This window comes from Lycorma delicatula, chromosome 5 (assembly GCF_047948215.1).
Source record: "Lycorma delicatula isolate Av1 chromosome 5, ASM4794821v1, whole genome shotgun sequence".
NCBI classification, from domain to species: domain Eukaryota; kingdom Metazoa; phylum Arthropoda; class Insecta; order Hemiptera; family Fulgoridae; genus Lycorma; species Lycorma delicatula.
Window position 1 is genome coordinate 162,722,574 of NC_134459.1, and position 14,160 is coordinate 162,736,733.

The following is a 14,160-nucleotide window of genomic DNA, read 5'->3' on the forward strand; positions in this document are numbered from 1 at the left end:
CGTGGAGCTAAAAGGTTTTGAATCACTGTTGTAGGTCTCATTCATTTAACCCACCGGGTTGGTCTAGTGGTGAACGCGCCTTCCCAAATCAGCTGATTTGGAAGTCGAGAGTTCCAGCGTTCAAGTCTTAGTTATTTTTACACGGATTTGAATACTAGATTGTGGATACCGGTGTTCTTTGGTGATTGGGTTTCAATTAACCACACATTTCAGGAATGGTCGAACTGAGAATGTACAAGACTACACTTCATTTACATTCATACATATCATCCTCATTCATCCTCTGAAGTATTATCTGAACGGTAGTTACCGGAGGCTAAACAGGAAAAAGAAAGAAAAGGTCTCATTCATTGATCTCGGTTACAATTCTTCAGAAGAATGGATCACTTTTCTCTCAGGATAAAAGCAGAATTTTAATTATAAAAATTTTTTTCATCGACAACTTATTTTCGAGTATATTTGGTGAAACATAAACTGGTTTTCTTGCACAAATAATAAAGAAGCAAGATGTGAATTTGGTTGTAGTAGACATTTTATTTGTTTAATTTATTATTTTGTCAATCTGTGTCCAGAAAAAAAAGCAACTGCTCACTGTAACTCACAACTTTTATATAAGAATCCTTCTTTAGTGCCGGCTAAGTTTGTTCAACAGTGATGCAGGCATGAATAAGGATTATATTAGATTTCAGAGTTATATACGTTCTCGTTAAATGCTTGTAAGTTATAGTGGCCAGTACCTTTCCTTTAAGAATCGTATATTGTCAGTTTAATATGTCGACAAAAATGATAAATTATAGGGTTTTTTTTTATACCACTTGCTAATTAACAAATATTATTCTGCTAGTGTGATGAACGCAGTTTTTAAACAATAAATTTCATCTCTTTCTAGTATTTTGGTTCACCTTTTTTTTGTACAGGGGTAGTATTTTTTTTTTCTTTTAAACTTCTTAAGTTATTTGTCATTGTTAATTACTTTGTTTTCTTTTACTTTTTTTTTAAAGCAAACTAATTTACTTTATTTCTTTCTAACATGTTTCAGCTTGGTTTTAGTAAACTCACCCTAGGGTATTATTAACATCTCCACTCTTTTTACATCATTCCGTAACTGCAGGTCTTCTTCTACTTTACACTTTTCTCACGTTAGGTAATGTAAATAATTTTTTTTTAAATCTGATGTAACAGTAATTAGTAGATTTTCTTAAAATGTATGAATATATACATACCAGTCCTTTTATTTTTATATTAATGTTAATAAAAAGTTAATTTTAATAAGAACCTTAGAATTAAAATTTCTTCTTTTAAATAATAAATATAACCGTTAAGCGATTAATTAATTATTTTATTTTCGTTTACTATTTATTTATTTATTAATATTTATCAAAAAACAATATCATAAATATCTTACAAAACTAAAGAATAACGTAAAAACATATACTACATAATTAGTAATTACTTAACCATTACATAATCAAAATACATACATAATAAATGCCCAATTTCACAAATTGACAACATTGAAATTAAATTAATAAAAAATAATAAAAAACAACGTCATAAAAAAAATGTCAATAAAATTCATTAATTTTGGATGAAAATTTAAATGTATGCAACTGATATAAAATTACGTGTATGATACATATAAAATTAAATACTATCGATTATCGATCGAATATTTAAAAGTAACTTAAAAATATCAACACGAAATGCACATAAATATTTATTCATAAAGAGTACTGCAAACACTTTTATAGCCTCGTCAACATTTGAACAAAAGTAGTAGTAATATCTAAAACAGATTGTTATATTATTATAGTATGTATTTTTTTATATAAATATTTTTTTTTTATTTTTATTTTCTCGGTTATATAGATACACTGGCTGTTATGTGTACTATACGAAGAAGAGTATGCTAATCAGCAAATTTATATGTCAGGGATGTGAAACATGTAACGTTTCATGACCCTCTCGAACAAAAATAGAAAAAAAAAACAACTTTACCATTTTAAAATTCGGGAAGGATGTTTCTGTAAATATCTTTGAATATTTTCTTATAATTTAAATCCCCGTAGGTAGCTAAAATACTTTCTTGGGAGCATGGTTTTATTCAAAAATCTCAAATAGGGTGGAACCAGGATTCAAAGTCGCAGTCTAGTACTAATTATATGAATCCGTTACATTAGTAGGTTACTTTTGTTATATATTTGGCTATAGTAATATATGCTACTGCAGCAGCTATAACGGGAATTAAAAAAAAAAAAAATAGATTTTTTTTTAAGTTTTCTGTTATAAGGAGACATTAAAAATTTTTACAAAAGAAATAAATTATACATAATATGAAATAAAAAAGTATAAATATGGAAAATAAATGAAATAAAAATAGTAAGTCCAAAAAATGTATTTTTGTCACACATACATTTGTACGTAACAATAAGAATATTGTTTCTCATTAATCTTTAAAAATCGCTGATAGTTTTATCCAATAGATTGACTGCCGTATAATTTGGACGCCGATCCAAACGATTTTAATAACCTTGACTGATAAGAAAGATTTCTTCCCTGACGGTTCCTAATTTAAAATTATTATATATGAGGTTATTGCTTATATACCGATGTATGTTTAACATTTTTCTCAGTGTTTTTGTCTGATAACGTACAAGTATGTCAATATTGGAATTGCTTGCTGTACCCTACAATTCAAGCCCATAAGTCCAAATTGGTTTCAAGATGGATTTGTAAATCAATAATTTATTTTTTACTGAGAGCCAAGATCTGTGTCCTATTAGCCAGTACATGTTTTTAAATTTTAGGTATAACTGCATTCGCTTACATTTTTGATATGTTTTGCCCAAGTAAGGCGCCGGTCAAGATGAAAACCTAAATATTTACATTCTCGAGAACTTAGAATCGGAATATTAAAGATAGAAATAGTCGGGCAATTTTCCTTTCGAAAGGTGAATATGACGTGCTTTGACTTTGTTTCATTTATCTTTATTCTCCAACTTGTAAGCCAGGATTCGAGAAGAGTGAGATAATCTTCAATATAATGAAATGCAGTAGCTGGATTTTCATGGATAACAAAAATGATCAATTATATCAGTTATTTATTATTATATTAATTGTATTATCGTCAGCAAATGTTGTAACGGCTGTATATGCGGTAATTGGCAAGTCGGTAGTAAATAAAACTTATAAGATGGATTCGATAACGCTTCCTTGAGATACCCCTGGTTTTATTACGTACAATCCATTAAAAAAATTTCTTTATGTTTAACTTAGAAATATCTATAGTCTAGGTAAGATTTTAGCACTACATAGAAAACAAGCGATAACACCTTTTTTTTAATTTATAGAGCAATCCTACGTCCAAACTTTGTCAAAAGCTTGACTAACATCGAGGAAAACCGCTGAACAGTATTTTTTGTTGTCTATAACATGATTTGTAAATGATAAAAATTCTGTTTGCTTGCTCCACAGTAGCATGTTTCTCTGTAAACCGAAATTAGTGATTTGGAATTTGATCACTTACGAACTGTTTCATTCTTTTTAAAAAGAACTTTTCAAACACTTTAGAGAGCACTTGAAGCAGGCTGATAAGCGTGTAAGATTTAACATCTCTTGGCTCTTTACCCGGTTTCGATATAAGAATTATTTGTGAAATTTTCCACGGACCGGAAAATGACCAATTCATATATAGAATTCAAAATTACAGTGACTAAACGTATCGATTGTCGAGATATGCTTGAAGAACCTGATTGGTGATTATCCCATACGCCTCCGTCTTTGTTGGATGTACTTCGTAGTTAATCATTGGTAAGGACATTTTTTTTTTTGTCTTCAGTCAAATGACTGGTTTGATGCAGCTCTCCAAGATTCCCTATCTAGTGCTAGTCGTTTCATTTCAGTATACCCTCTACATCCTACATCCCTAACAATTTGTTTTACATATTCCAAACGTGGCCTGCCTACACAATTTTTCCCTTCTACCTGTCCTTCCAAAATTAAAGCGACTATTCCAGGATGCCTTAGTTTGTGGCCTATAAGTCTGTCTCTTCTTTTAACTATATTTTTCCAAATGCTTCTTTCTTCATCTATTTGCCGCAATACCTCCTCATTTGTCACTTTATCCACCCATCTGATTTTTAACATTCTCCTATAGCACCACATTTCAAAAGCTTCTAATCTTTTCTTCTCAGATACTCCGATTGTCCAAGTTTCACTTCCGTATAAAGCCACACTCCAAACATACACTTTCAAAAATCTTTTCCTGACATTTAAATTAATTTTTGATGTAAACAACTTATATTACTTACTGAAGGCTCGTTTAGCTTGTGCTATTCGGCATTTTATATCGCTCCTGCTTCGTCCATCTTTAGTAATTCTACTTCCCAAATAACAAAATTCTTCTACCTCCATAATCTTTTCTCCTCCTATTTTCACATTCAGTGGTCCATCTTTTTTATTTCTACTACATTTCATTACTTTTGTTTTGTTTTTGTTTTTTAAAAGGACATTTAAAAAGGAGAAATCAATTATTCGGAAATTTTCCTAATTTCATTTGGATCCGTTTCGATATTATTCTGCTGGAATACATCGGAAAGGTGCTCAGCAAATAAGTTCACTTTCTATTGAAAACTTCTCGCCCATGTTCTGTTATTTTTACGGAGAGGAGGAATAGACTGCTGGGGTTTCTTGAACGACCTTGTAGCTTTCCATAAAGTATTCAGCAAACTGCCAATCAGAAATATCTTCAATATAAGATTGAAACGAAATGTTTTTAAAAGTTTGAATTAATCTTTTTTATTCTTGAGAAGCCCTGTTAAATCTACCCTTACCAGCAGGGTAACGAGAGTTCTGCCATACGTGTTATAGTCTCGGGCGTTCTTCTATTTTTTCTCTGATCGGATATGTATCTTGGGATGGGGGAGCAGAATCCAAATTCAAATTAGGAGTGGAGCTCCACGACGCTGATTAAATCAATTTGATCAATTCGTGTACTACATTATCCACATTAGCCGGTGATTTTAAAGGCACGCCTAACCTTATATTTTCCTCCAAAAAGTCTTGAAAACGTCGTTTACTGTTCAATTTATTAGACAGAATTTAAAAAATTAATGGTGTCATTAAAAATATATTAATGGAAGTTTTGTAAATCTACAACATTAGCCTTCAAAGCACTATAAAACCCGTTCCCTATCCCGCACTGATGATCTATGGTAACAAAATATATATTTTAATTTTTTAATTAAAAAAATTTTTTTTTTATTTATTTTAAATTTAAACCCGTATTTTAAGTTACATAGGACAAATATAGGGATCTTATAGTTATGCAATTCATTGGAGCCTGCAATGAAAATTTTGGTGTTTTTTGATATATGCATTCGCTTTAGGCACCTGACGCCCTCACTGCTATCCAAGAAGTAAATCGCAAACCAGTTCACATGTTTTTCTCAGTCTCACTTTGTATCTTGTAGTGAATCACCGTATCTTCCACTCGAACGGTTGGAAATCCCAGATAATCCTGTATTTGAGTGTTTTTCGCAAACTACGGCACTTCTGTTACATTTTTCAATAGTTTGTTCTGGAATCGCTGTACGACTTCGATGTTGCTCTGGCTTGTCATGCTTCACAGTTAGATTCCGTAAGTCTAAGCCGGTTTCAGGACCGATGACTACAACAATTGCTTGTTAGGTAACGATCTTCTGCCTAGCAACCAGTGTATCTCCCTGAACTTAATGTTAAGCTGCATCCTTTTCTCCCTGACATGACTCCTCCACTTCAGACATCGGTCCAGGTGCAGTCTTGAGGTCTTGCTAACAACGTGTGACAGCAATACATCTGTTTTTATGTGTTGATTAGCTGTAGTAAATTTACAGCTCTTGTTTGAATAAAATTTGTTTATTTCCATTCTTTTGAAATACTTGTTAAAAGATTGTATGGATGAGTAAATTAAATGTTTAAAGTTAACTTGTTTAAAGTTATCTAGGCTTATAAAAGATTCAATAAAATAATTTTCGCGCTTCCTTGTTTTAATTTCTTCTGCATTACATTAAGTTTTTTTATCTTTCTTCAATTTTAATTTACTAAGAAATGCTATAAGAATTTTAAAAAATCTGATGTGAACACATGACTTACTTGTTCGCCTGAAAAAAACGTAAAACTTATTTCATTAAAAACTTGATATTTTTTCATATTTTTTGTTATTATTGAATTATTATTATTCCTCGTAATTTTTTTTTACAATGACAGATTAATAATTATTAATAAATCAATATATTTAAGTTAATAAAAAAAGAAAAGGAATTGAGGTCTGATTGGAACCTGATTGGCCTTCCTCTATGATGTAAATATTTCATTAATTAAACTTTTATTTGGCTATAACTCTGGAACCAATTAAAATAAGTACCACTTATGATATATCCTTGAAAATCTATCAACGAGAGCTTATTATTGCAGTTAAGAAAAAAGTCCCAAATAGAAATCTTTTTTTTTTGGATTTTGAGCTTTTTTGGATACTTGGTTCAGTCGATTGCAATCAAATGGGGAGGTGCACAACTACTTGTTACACCAGTCCTAAATCCAAAATTTCAACATCCTACGGCTAATCGTTCTTGAGTTAAACGAGATACAAACGTCCATACATACATACATAGATACATATGTATGTCAGACGTCACGCTGAAAATAGATTCAGAGATTGTCAAAATTGATATTTCCGTTGAAATTTGGAAACCGAAATTTTTTGCGATCACAATACTTCCTTTACTTCGTACAAGGAAATAAAAAGAATAAATAACTAAATCAAATTTATAATAATACAGTGTAACCTCCCTATAACATGGTTATCGGGGGACTTATGTGACACTCGCGTTATAGGCTAACCGCGTTGTAATTTTGAGAAGTAAATTTTAAGTCACAAAGGGGATCAGTTAAAAAAATAAGCAAAAAGTTAAGCAATAATGATTTAATAGAAAAAGCCAATACAGTATTAGGTGTACTTACATAGAAACAAATTATCGTAGTTCTTCATCCTATTTTATTTTTTCAGATATTTTTTGGGGGACAGATGTTATATCCGTATCCGCGGTATATCGATCCGCGTTATAGCGGGGATGTTACTGTATTATTATTTTTAATAGTAATTATCAAATATTTTTTTTCTACACGTATTATAATTAAAATTTAGCATCGCTTCTATTTTCCATCTTTATAATTAATAAGTTTTTCTAACACAACTTTCTTTATCACAAATAATTATATTTTATGATTAATATTCATATTTCTTTGGATTTTCCTTAAACCTTAAACAATAATGTAATTACTTACCTTAAGTAACCTTAAGTACCTTAATTACCTTAAGTAATGTATCAAAAATAGCTCTTTTGAACACTTTTGTACTGTACTGATGCTCTTTTGAATAGTAATTTTTATTAGTAGATTAGATTTCACCCTCATATGTTGTTCAAAATATATCAAATTTTATTGTAATTATTATTATTTTATTTATTCATGTTTTATCTCTTAACATTGCATTACCTAAATAATGTTACCGTAAAATTATTATTAACTTTTACCATTAAACTTCTGAAATTTAATTTTCTAACCAATGTTTTAAGCAATTCATTTATTAATTTTTCATCTATCATGTGTAATACATGTCATTGTTAACATTTGATTCATATCGGCGTTTTAAAATGGATACGATAACGTATTTGTTTTCAATAAATAAGTTCAAAAATTATAAAATTTTTATCTAAAAAGATTTTCCTTTTATTGACTAATAAATTAATAAATAATTTTATTTATTAATAAACATTACATATATATAAACTGTCGTAAACTTGATTTGCTGATCTCCGTGGCTGAGTGGTAGCGTCTCGGCCTTTTATCCGGAGGTCCCGGGTTCGAGTCCCGGTCAGGTTTACCATTTTTACATACGCTAGAAATTTCCATATCACGTTCATGTGCAAAATCTTCGAAGCTTATAATGATGAATTAATCATAAAACCAAAAACGGTTAATATCTTAACCGAGAATCGAATACGGTACCAGTAAAATATATTTACCCGAAAGGTTTAAGTCTTTTAATTTTAGTAAAATTCTATTTTACCCCTGTTTTTTTTTTTCATTTATTTATACAACATAGACAATCAACCTTAGAAGAAATATGAATTGCATTAGTTTAACTACATTCATTAGCGTAATTAGTATTAAATTACGCTATATTATTAGATTTATTTGTGACTATTATTATTTAGAATGTGGTTCTATCTAACACGTTTGCAGATTTACATGCGGAACTTAATTTATTCAGTAAATTAAAAAAGTAAAAAATAAATAAAATAATTATTATTTATTCATAAATATTTACAACTTGCTGGTTCAATTTGATATTTGTTCCCGCCTTCGTCTGTAAAATATTTTTCTATCTTTTGAGAGATTGTTGATATAATTCAGTCTAGTCTTATGGATTTGATTTTATTATTTACTTTTTTATTAATGTATAACATCGTATTTATTCTAATTTTCTTTAGAAGTTACGGTGTATAAAATCAAATACTTAGCTCCTTTTTTTTAACTGTCTGATATTAATAACATATTAGCATAGGATGTAAGCTAGGCTTCGTCATTTTGTTACATCTATAGCGGATTTGTAGCGTCGCTGTTGCCATTTATCCGGAAGAGTTCGAATCCCAGAATCAAGTATACGGTTCTTATGAAAGAGAAAAATAAATAAAATAATAATTATTTATTCATAAATATTTACAACTTGCTGGTCAGTCCCCCCTTATAACAGTCACTATTGTGGGTGTTAGTGAATTTTGTAGCGTCTGAAATATGTCGCTATTCTCGAACCCAGAGCCTTTAGGTGTAGATCAGAGGCAGTACCTGTTTGCCAAATATATTCCAAGATAATAATAATAATGTTTTTATTTATTTTTCTCTTTCATAAGAACCGTATACTTGATTCCGGGATTCGAACTCTTCCGGATAAATGGCAACAGCGACACTACAAATCCGCTATAGATGTAACAAAGTGACGAAGCTAGCTTACATCCTGTGCTAATATGTTATTAATATCAGACAGTTAAAAAAAAAAAAAGCTAAGTATTTGATTTTATACACCGTAACTTCTAAAGAAAATTAGAATAAATAAATACTATGTTATAAATTAATGAAAACGTAAATAATAAAATCAAATCCATAAGACTAGACTGAATTATATCAACAACCTCTCAAAAGACAGAAAAATATTTTACAGACGAAGGAGGGAACAAAAAATCAAATTGTAATGGCAAGAGAATTTTTCAGCACGGAAATTTTTATGCGGTTCTCAAACAATGAAAGTTAATTTTAACTTTTCTGAAAATACTTTTGTTTTTTTCTTTTTTTTAAAGTAAAAAACAACAAATATGAATCTGTACTCTAACTATTTAATATAACTTTCGCACATAAATTTATTTTTTCGTTTTTTTTTTTACAGAATTTCTGTTTTCAGATTTTTGTATCGCTTCAAAAAAATGAAAAAATTTAGGACTCCATTGGACTCCTAAATATTTTTTCATATCCACGCTTTACTTTACCAAATGTCCCGATTATAATAATTTAAAATCTACTGCTTTGTATTCTTTTGGTCAATTACCAAAACATAATATTATACATCAAATTTAAGAAATTTCTTGATGGCAAGGAATGTTATTAACACATCTTCTCTTTCACAAACAGAATAACAATAACGGGAAATAAATTTTGTCGTTTTAAAAAGAACATAAAATGTTATTCTTATTAATTTTTTACTGAATTTTTAAGAATGAAATAGCAAAATCTGTTTTGGCCCAGAAAGAGACAAAGTCTTTTTATATATTTTTTAGTGGATTTCTAAAGAATTTGAAGAAACCAGTACTGTGTCCGTTCTACCGTAGAGAATATTAACTCTAATTCCTCGATATAGTTAAACAAATCAAATCCTTAGTTTGTGTGTGTGTGTGTGTGTGTGTGTGTGTGTGTGTGTGTGTGTGTGTTCGTGTGTGTATTTGCCTTTGTTCACTTCATTTTTACTTTATTTTTTATATCATGTAAACCAATCAAAGTAATTAATGGTAACATTTGTTTATACATATGTATATACAATGCAACATATGCATTTGTCTATACATATTTAATTTTTGCTATATATTTTTGTGCAATATTAAGCGACTTGTATTGTTCTGTAAATATTACGTAGATTATCACGGGTAATAAAAACGAAAGGGTTGTTTCTCACGAAAAGAAAGTGTAAAAAAAGTGCTCAACTTTTATAATACAATAAATCATTTAAAATACTCTATAAAGTAAATTACAATTCAAAGTAAAGCAAAGTATTAGTATTAGAATTTAGTGATGTTTTCACGGTTATTATTTAATATAAGGTATAGCTTTATGTATGGACTACATAACTTAAAATTATTTTAACTGTAAAGATAAAATTATTAATGTTATTTTTTTTTTTGTTTTTAAACCAAATATTGTTATTACACGGTTAATCTTTATAAATGTAATGAATCCGTTTGGTTTGTTACTCGGATAAATTACATTTTGTGGTATTCTATCAAAATTTATTTCACCCATCTAGCGAGCTCTGTAGTAGTCGCTCGTTTATATTCGGGTTGTGTCGGTATGAATCGTTAAACTCCTAGCGTCCCGGCGCTGGCAGTTCGTTCCGGCGCTCGGCCCGTGAAGACGTGGTTAAATTAAGTGTTGTTATAAACTCGTTTATATAAAATTAATATATTAATTAACCTATAATTTATTTTATGAGTAATATATGTCTCAGAGTTAAAAAGATCTATTAAAATAATTTTTCTCGATGTGTGAATTACTGTAAAAATTAAAATAATCGATCTTAATCTTTGTCAATCTTAAAAACTTTTTTTGTGATATAAAAATATAAATTCGATTATTGGTGTTATATAATAATAATATAAAAAAAAATGTTCTAACATTTTTGTAAATATAGGGTTGCTAAGTGTACTTTTAAAAGTTAAAAGGAAAAATAATTTCTGAACATGATCTGTTTAATTATACTTATTATTAAAGTGGCTGCTTGCTTATCAGATCCATCAGTTTCAGAAGAAACAGGTAAAGTAGTTTGCTTTTTCATTTATTGTTAACTTTTATAAAAGTTTGAATAAGTTTTTATTCTTGAAAGTTTTTATAATTAATATAACGTTTATTTCATATTAAGTAATAATAAAAATAAAATAAGATACCTTAGTATTTATTCAAATTTAAATTTGTTTTCTATTATTATTATTTTTCTTTTCAGTAAATTTTTTTAAGTAATTTTTTTTCTCGAATTAAACATGAAAAAAAAAACGGGATGGATAAAATGTTAAGTAATTATATTTTATATTTTCTTAAGGTTATTTATAATAATTGTATTTTATATTTTATATTACAGTTTTAAACAATCTAACGGACGCTTAGTATTAATTATTTTTGATTTAATAATTTAAAATTTTATTCTATTAAAATTATAAATATTTATCCGGCATAATATTTGTTATGGGTGACATGAAAGCGTATTTTGTTTTATTTTTTTAATAAGTAACGTTTAAAAAATATTTTAAACGGTTTATTTTAAATTAAAGTAATTCCCTTTTTAAATAAAACAGTATTAATTTGCTGATGAGTTTTTACACTAATTAAAGGAATGAGAATTTTCTATAGTCTTCCTAATGTGTCCTTATATATTGCTTCTTATTAGATTCTTTTTATATAATTATTGTTGAATCATATTTGCTCATCCTTCCTTGATCCATCCTGTTTAAATGAAGCAATTTGTTTTATTACCGGTCGAATAACACAATACTAACTAATCCGAAAATAAATATTACCTTATCTTCAATTAATACCTAAATAATACAAATTATTAATTTCATCGTAAAAAAAAATAATGGATGAAAATCGTGTTAAAAAATTTGTGTATTTGGAATTGTATATTTGTGGAAGAATATTTTTTAATGAAAATAAATTTTTTTTAATATTTATTATTACAGGAAATGGTTTTAATGAATTGAATGAAGGGCTAATTTTTTTATTATTAATACATTTTTCTGACTTATAAACATCTTTTAATTTTATTTTTACTCTGATGGTGAATTTGTGGGAACAAAAATTATAATTTAAGTCTTAAGGTATTAAATATTACACGGATCAGTGATGAGAGGACTATAAATTATTATTTGGCGAACAGTGCATCAAATATATTTGTTATATAAATTGCCACTTGCCAGCAATTTGAAAAGTGTAAATCCTAGTACTTTCGGAGCTGTTACTCCATTTTCAGGGATGTTAATTTAAATTCACATCAATTAAACTGTTATGTTTATAACAGTCGGTCGTCAAGAATAAAATTAATTCGTACGACACGCATAAACATAATAGTTTAATTTTAAAAACGATTATTGATTTTAGTTTAAATTAACATCCCTGAAGACGGAGTAACAGCTCCGAAAATACTAGGATTTACACTTTTTAAATTGTTGGCAAGTGGAAATTTAATTTATACAATTGTATTAATACCAAATGCTTAATAAATTAAATTTAAACAATATATTTGCGCTATTTCTTTTATTTTTATTAATACAAGGAACCAAATTTATTGTTATGTTTCAACATTTTTTAAAATTAATGTTATGTACAAAAAACTATTTTACACTTTCAGTTTTACAGACCTTGAAAAATTAAAATTTTATAATTTTACTTAACGGATCCGATATTCAAACGAAAAATATTTTTATTAAACTACTTCTAACGACAAACCTTTCTACTAAGTTTAAATTTTGTTGTTCTTCATCCTTGCATTGTTTATTTAGGATTAGTGTATGAGGAAATACCAATTTTTAAATGATTTTTTTTGTAAGCCTTCCAACTCTTTTTTAAGATTTCGTTTAATATGCAAATGTATTTACGCAGTAAGTAAAGGTTTACGCCTATACAATTTATTTATTTATTTTTTTTTAAACTAACGGTTTATTCTTTTTGATAAATCTGTAGATTTTTTTGTAATAATGTAAAATAAAATGTTGATTTCGGTTTTAAATTTTGAAATTTACTTTAATTTCTCCTATTAATTTTCCAATTCTATAACAAATATTTTTCTTTTTTTTTACTGGCATTAATTTGTGTATGCGTTTGTGTGTAAATTATTTATCCGTTTGATGGTTCATACTGAAATATTTTTTTATGATCTTATTCCTCAGAAACATTACGAAAATTATCATAATTCAACCTTAAGTGTAAATCTATATTTTAGTTGTATACAACTAAAATGTTGTACACCTCTAATTTGCTGTATACATTTTAACTTCAGTCATTTGACAGGTTTGATGCATATCTGAGTTTCTTTCGGTTTTGTAACGATCTCTTCGCCTCGGAGAACGTCATAACCACTATATACTAAATATAGCTTATGATTACTAAATGTAATCTTCCTTTATTGTTTTCCCCCTTTATATTTCTTACAATCAAATAAACTAGCTGGAAACCTAATATGTAATACAACAATCATTTTCTTTCTTTTGTGGATAGTCTGTCCGAAAATTTATTTTTTTTTCTTTTTGAGAATCTACATTTCGTAATTAATGATTCTACCTGATTTTCAGTTCTATTTAACTTTAAACGTTTTATCTGGCGTTCTCCTTCGCTCTAATTTTTGTGTTGTAAAATGCCGATTGATTTCTAGACTGGTTTCTGAAAGGAATTTACTAACGTTTTATTAGTTATTAACTTGTTTTATTTTTAAAATATTTAACTTGTTTTATTGTGGTATTTGTTTAGTTGAATTTCAGTTAACATAATAGTAATTTTTAATTTTATAGTGTACTAAATATGTTTTATATTTATATAAGAAATATATAGATTGTAGATTCTATAATTAAAATGCGTTGCATAATTAAATTTTGGGAATTAGCTTTTAAATTCAATCAATTTAAATGAAATATTAATTGTTTAATAATATAAATTAAATAACTTTTATTTAAAACATATATAATCTAAACGCACCCGTTGTACATACCTTCAAATCTAATTAAAAATGTCACTGTAATTTTTAGTAGCTTTAAAATATGTCATTTTAGTGTACCACCGATAAATTATAATGACATCGCTGATTAGCTTCTA

At 28.0% G+C, this 14,160-nt stretch overlaps 1 long non-coding RNA gene across 2 annotated transcripts in view; it reads left to right on the forward strand.

Annotated features, from left to right (window-relative positions):
• The window catches only part of LOC142324574 (uncharacterized), a 534,337-nt gene that overhangs the window by 247,763 nt on the left and 272,414 nt on the right, over window positions 1-14,160 (forward strand). Inside the window, exon 4 of one of the 2 annotated variants that reach the window (XR_012756329.1) lies at window positions 1,040-1,144. The exons of the other annotated variant lie outside the window; for it this stretch is intronic. This is a non-coding gene — a long non-coding RNA (uncharacterized LOC142324574). Of the gene's footprint in view, window positions 1-1,039; window positions 1,145-14,160 lie in introns of those variants that run through there. 2 annotated transcript variants of the gene reach the window in all.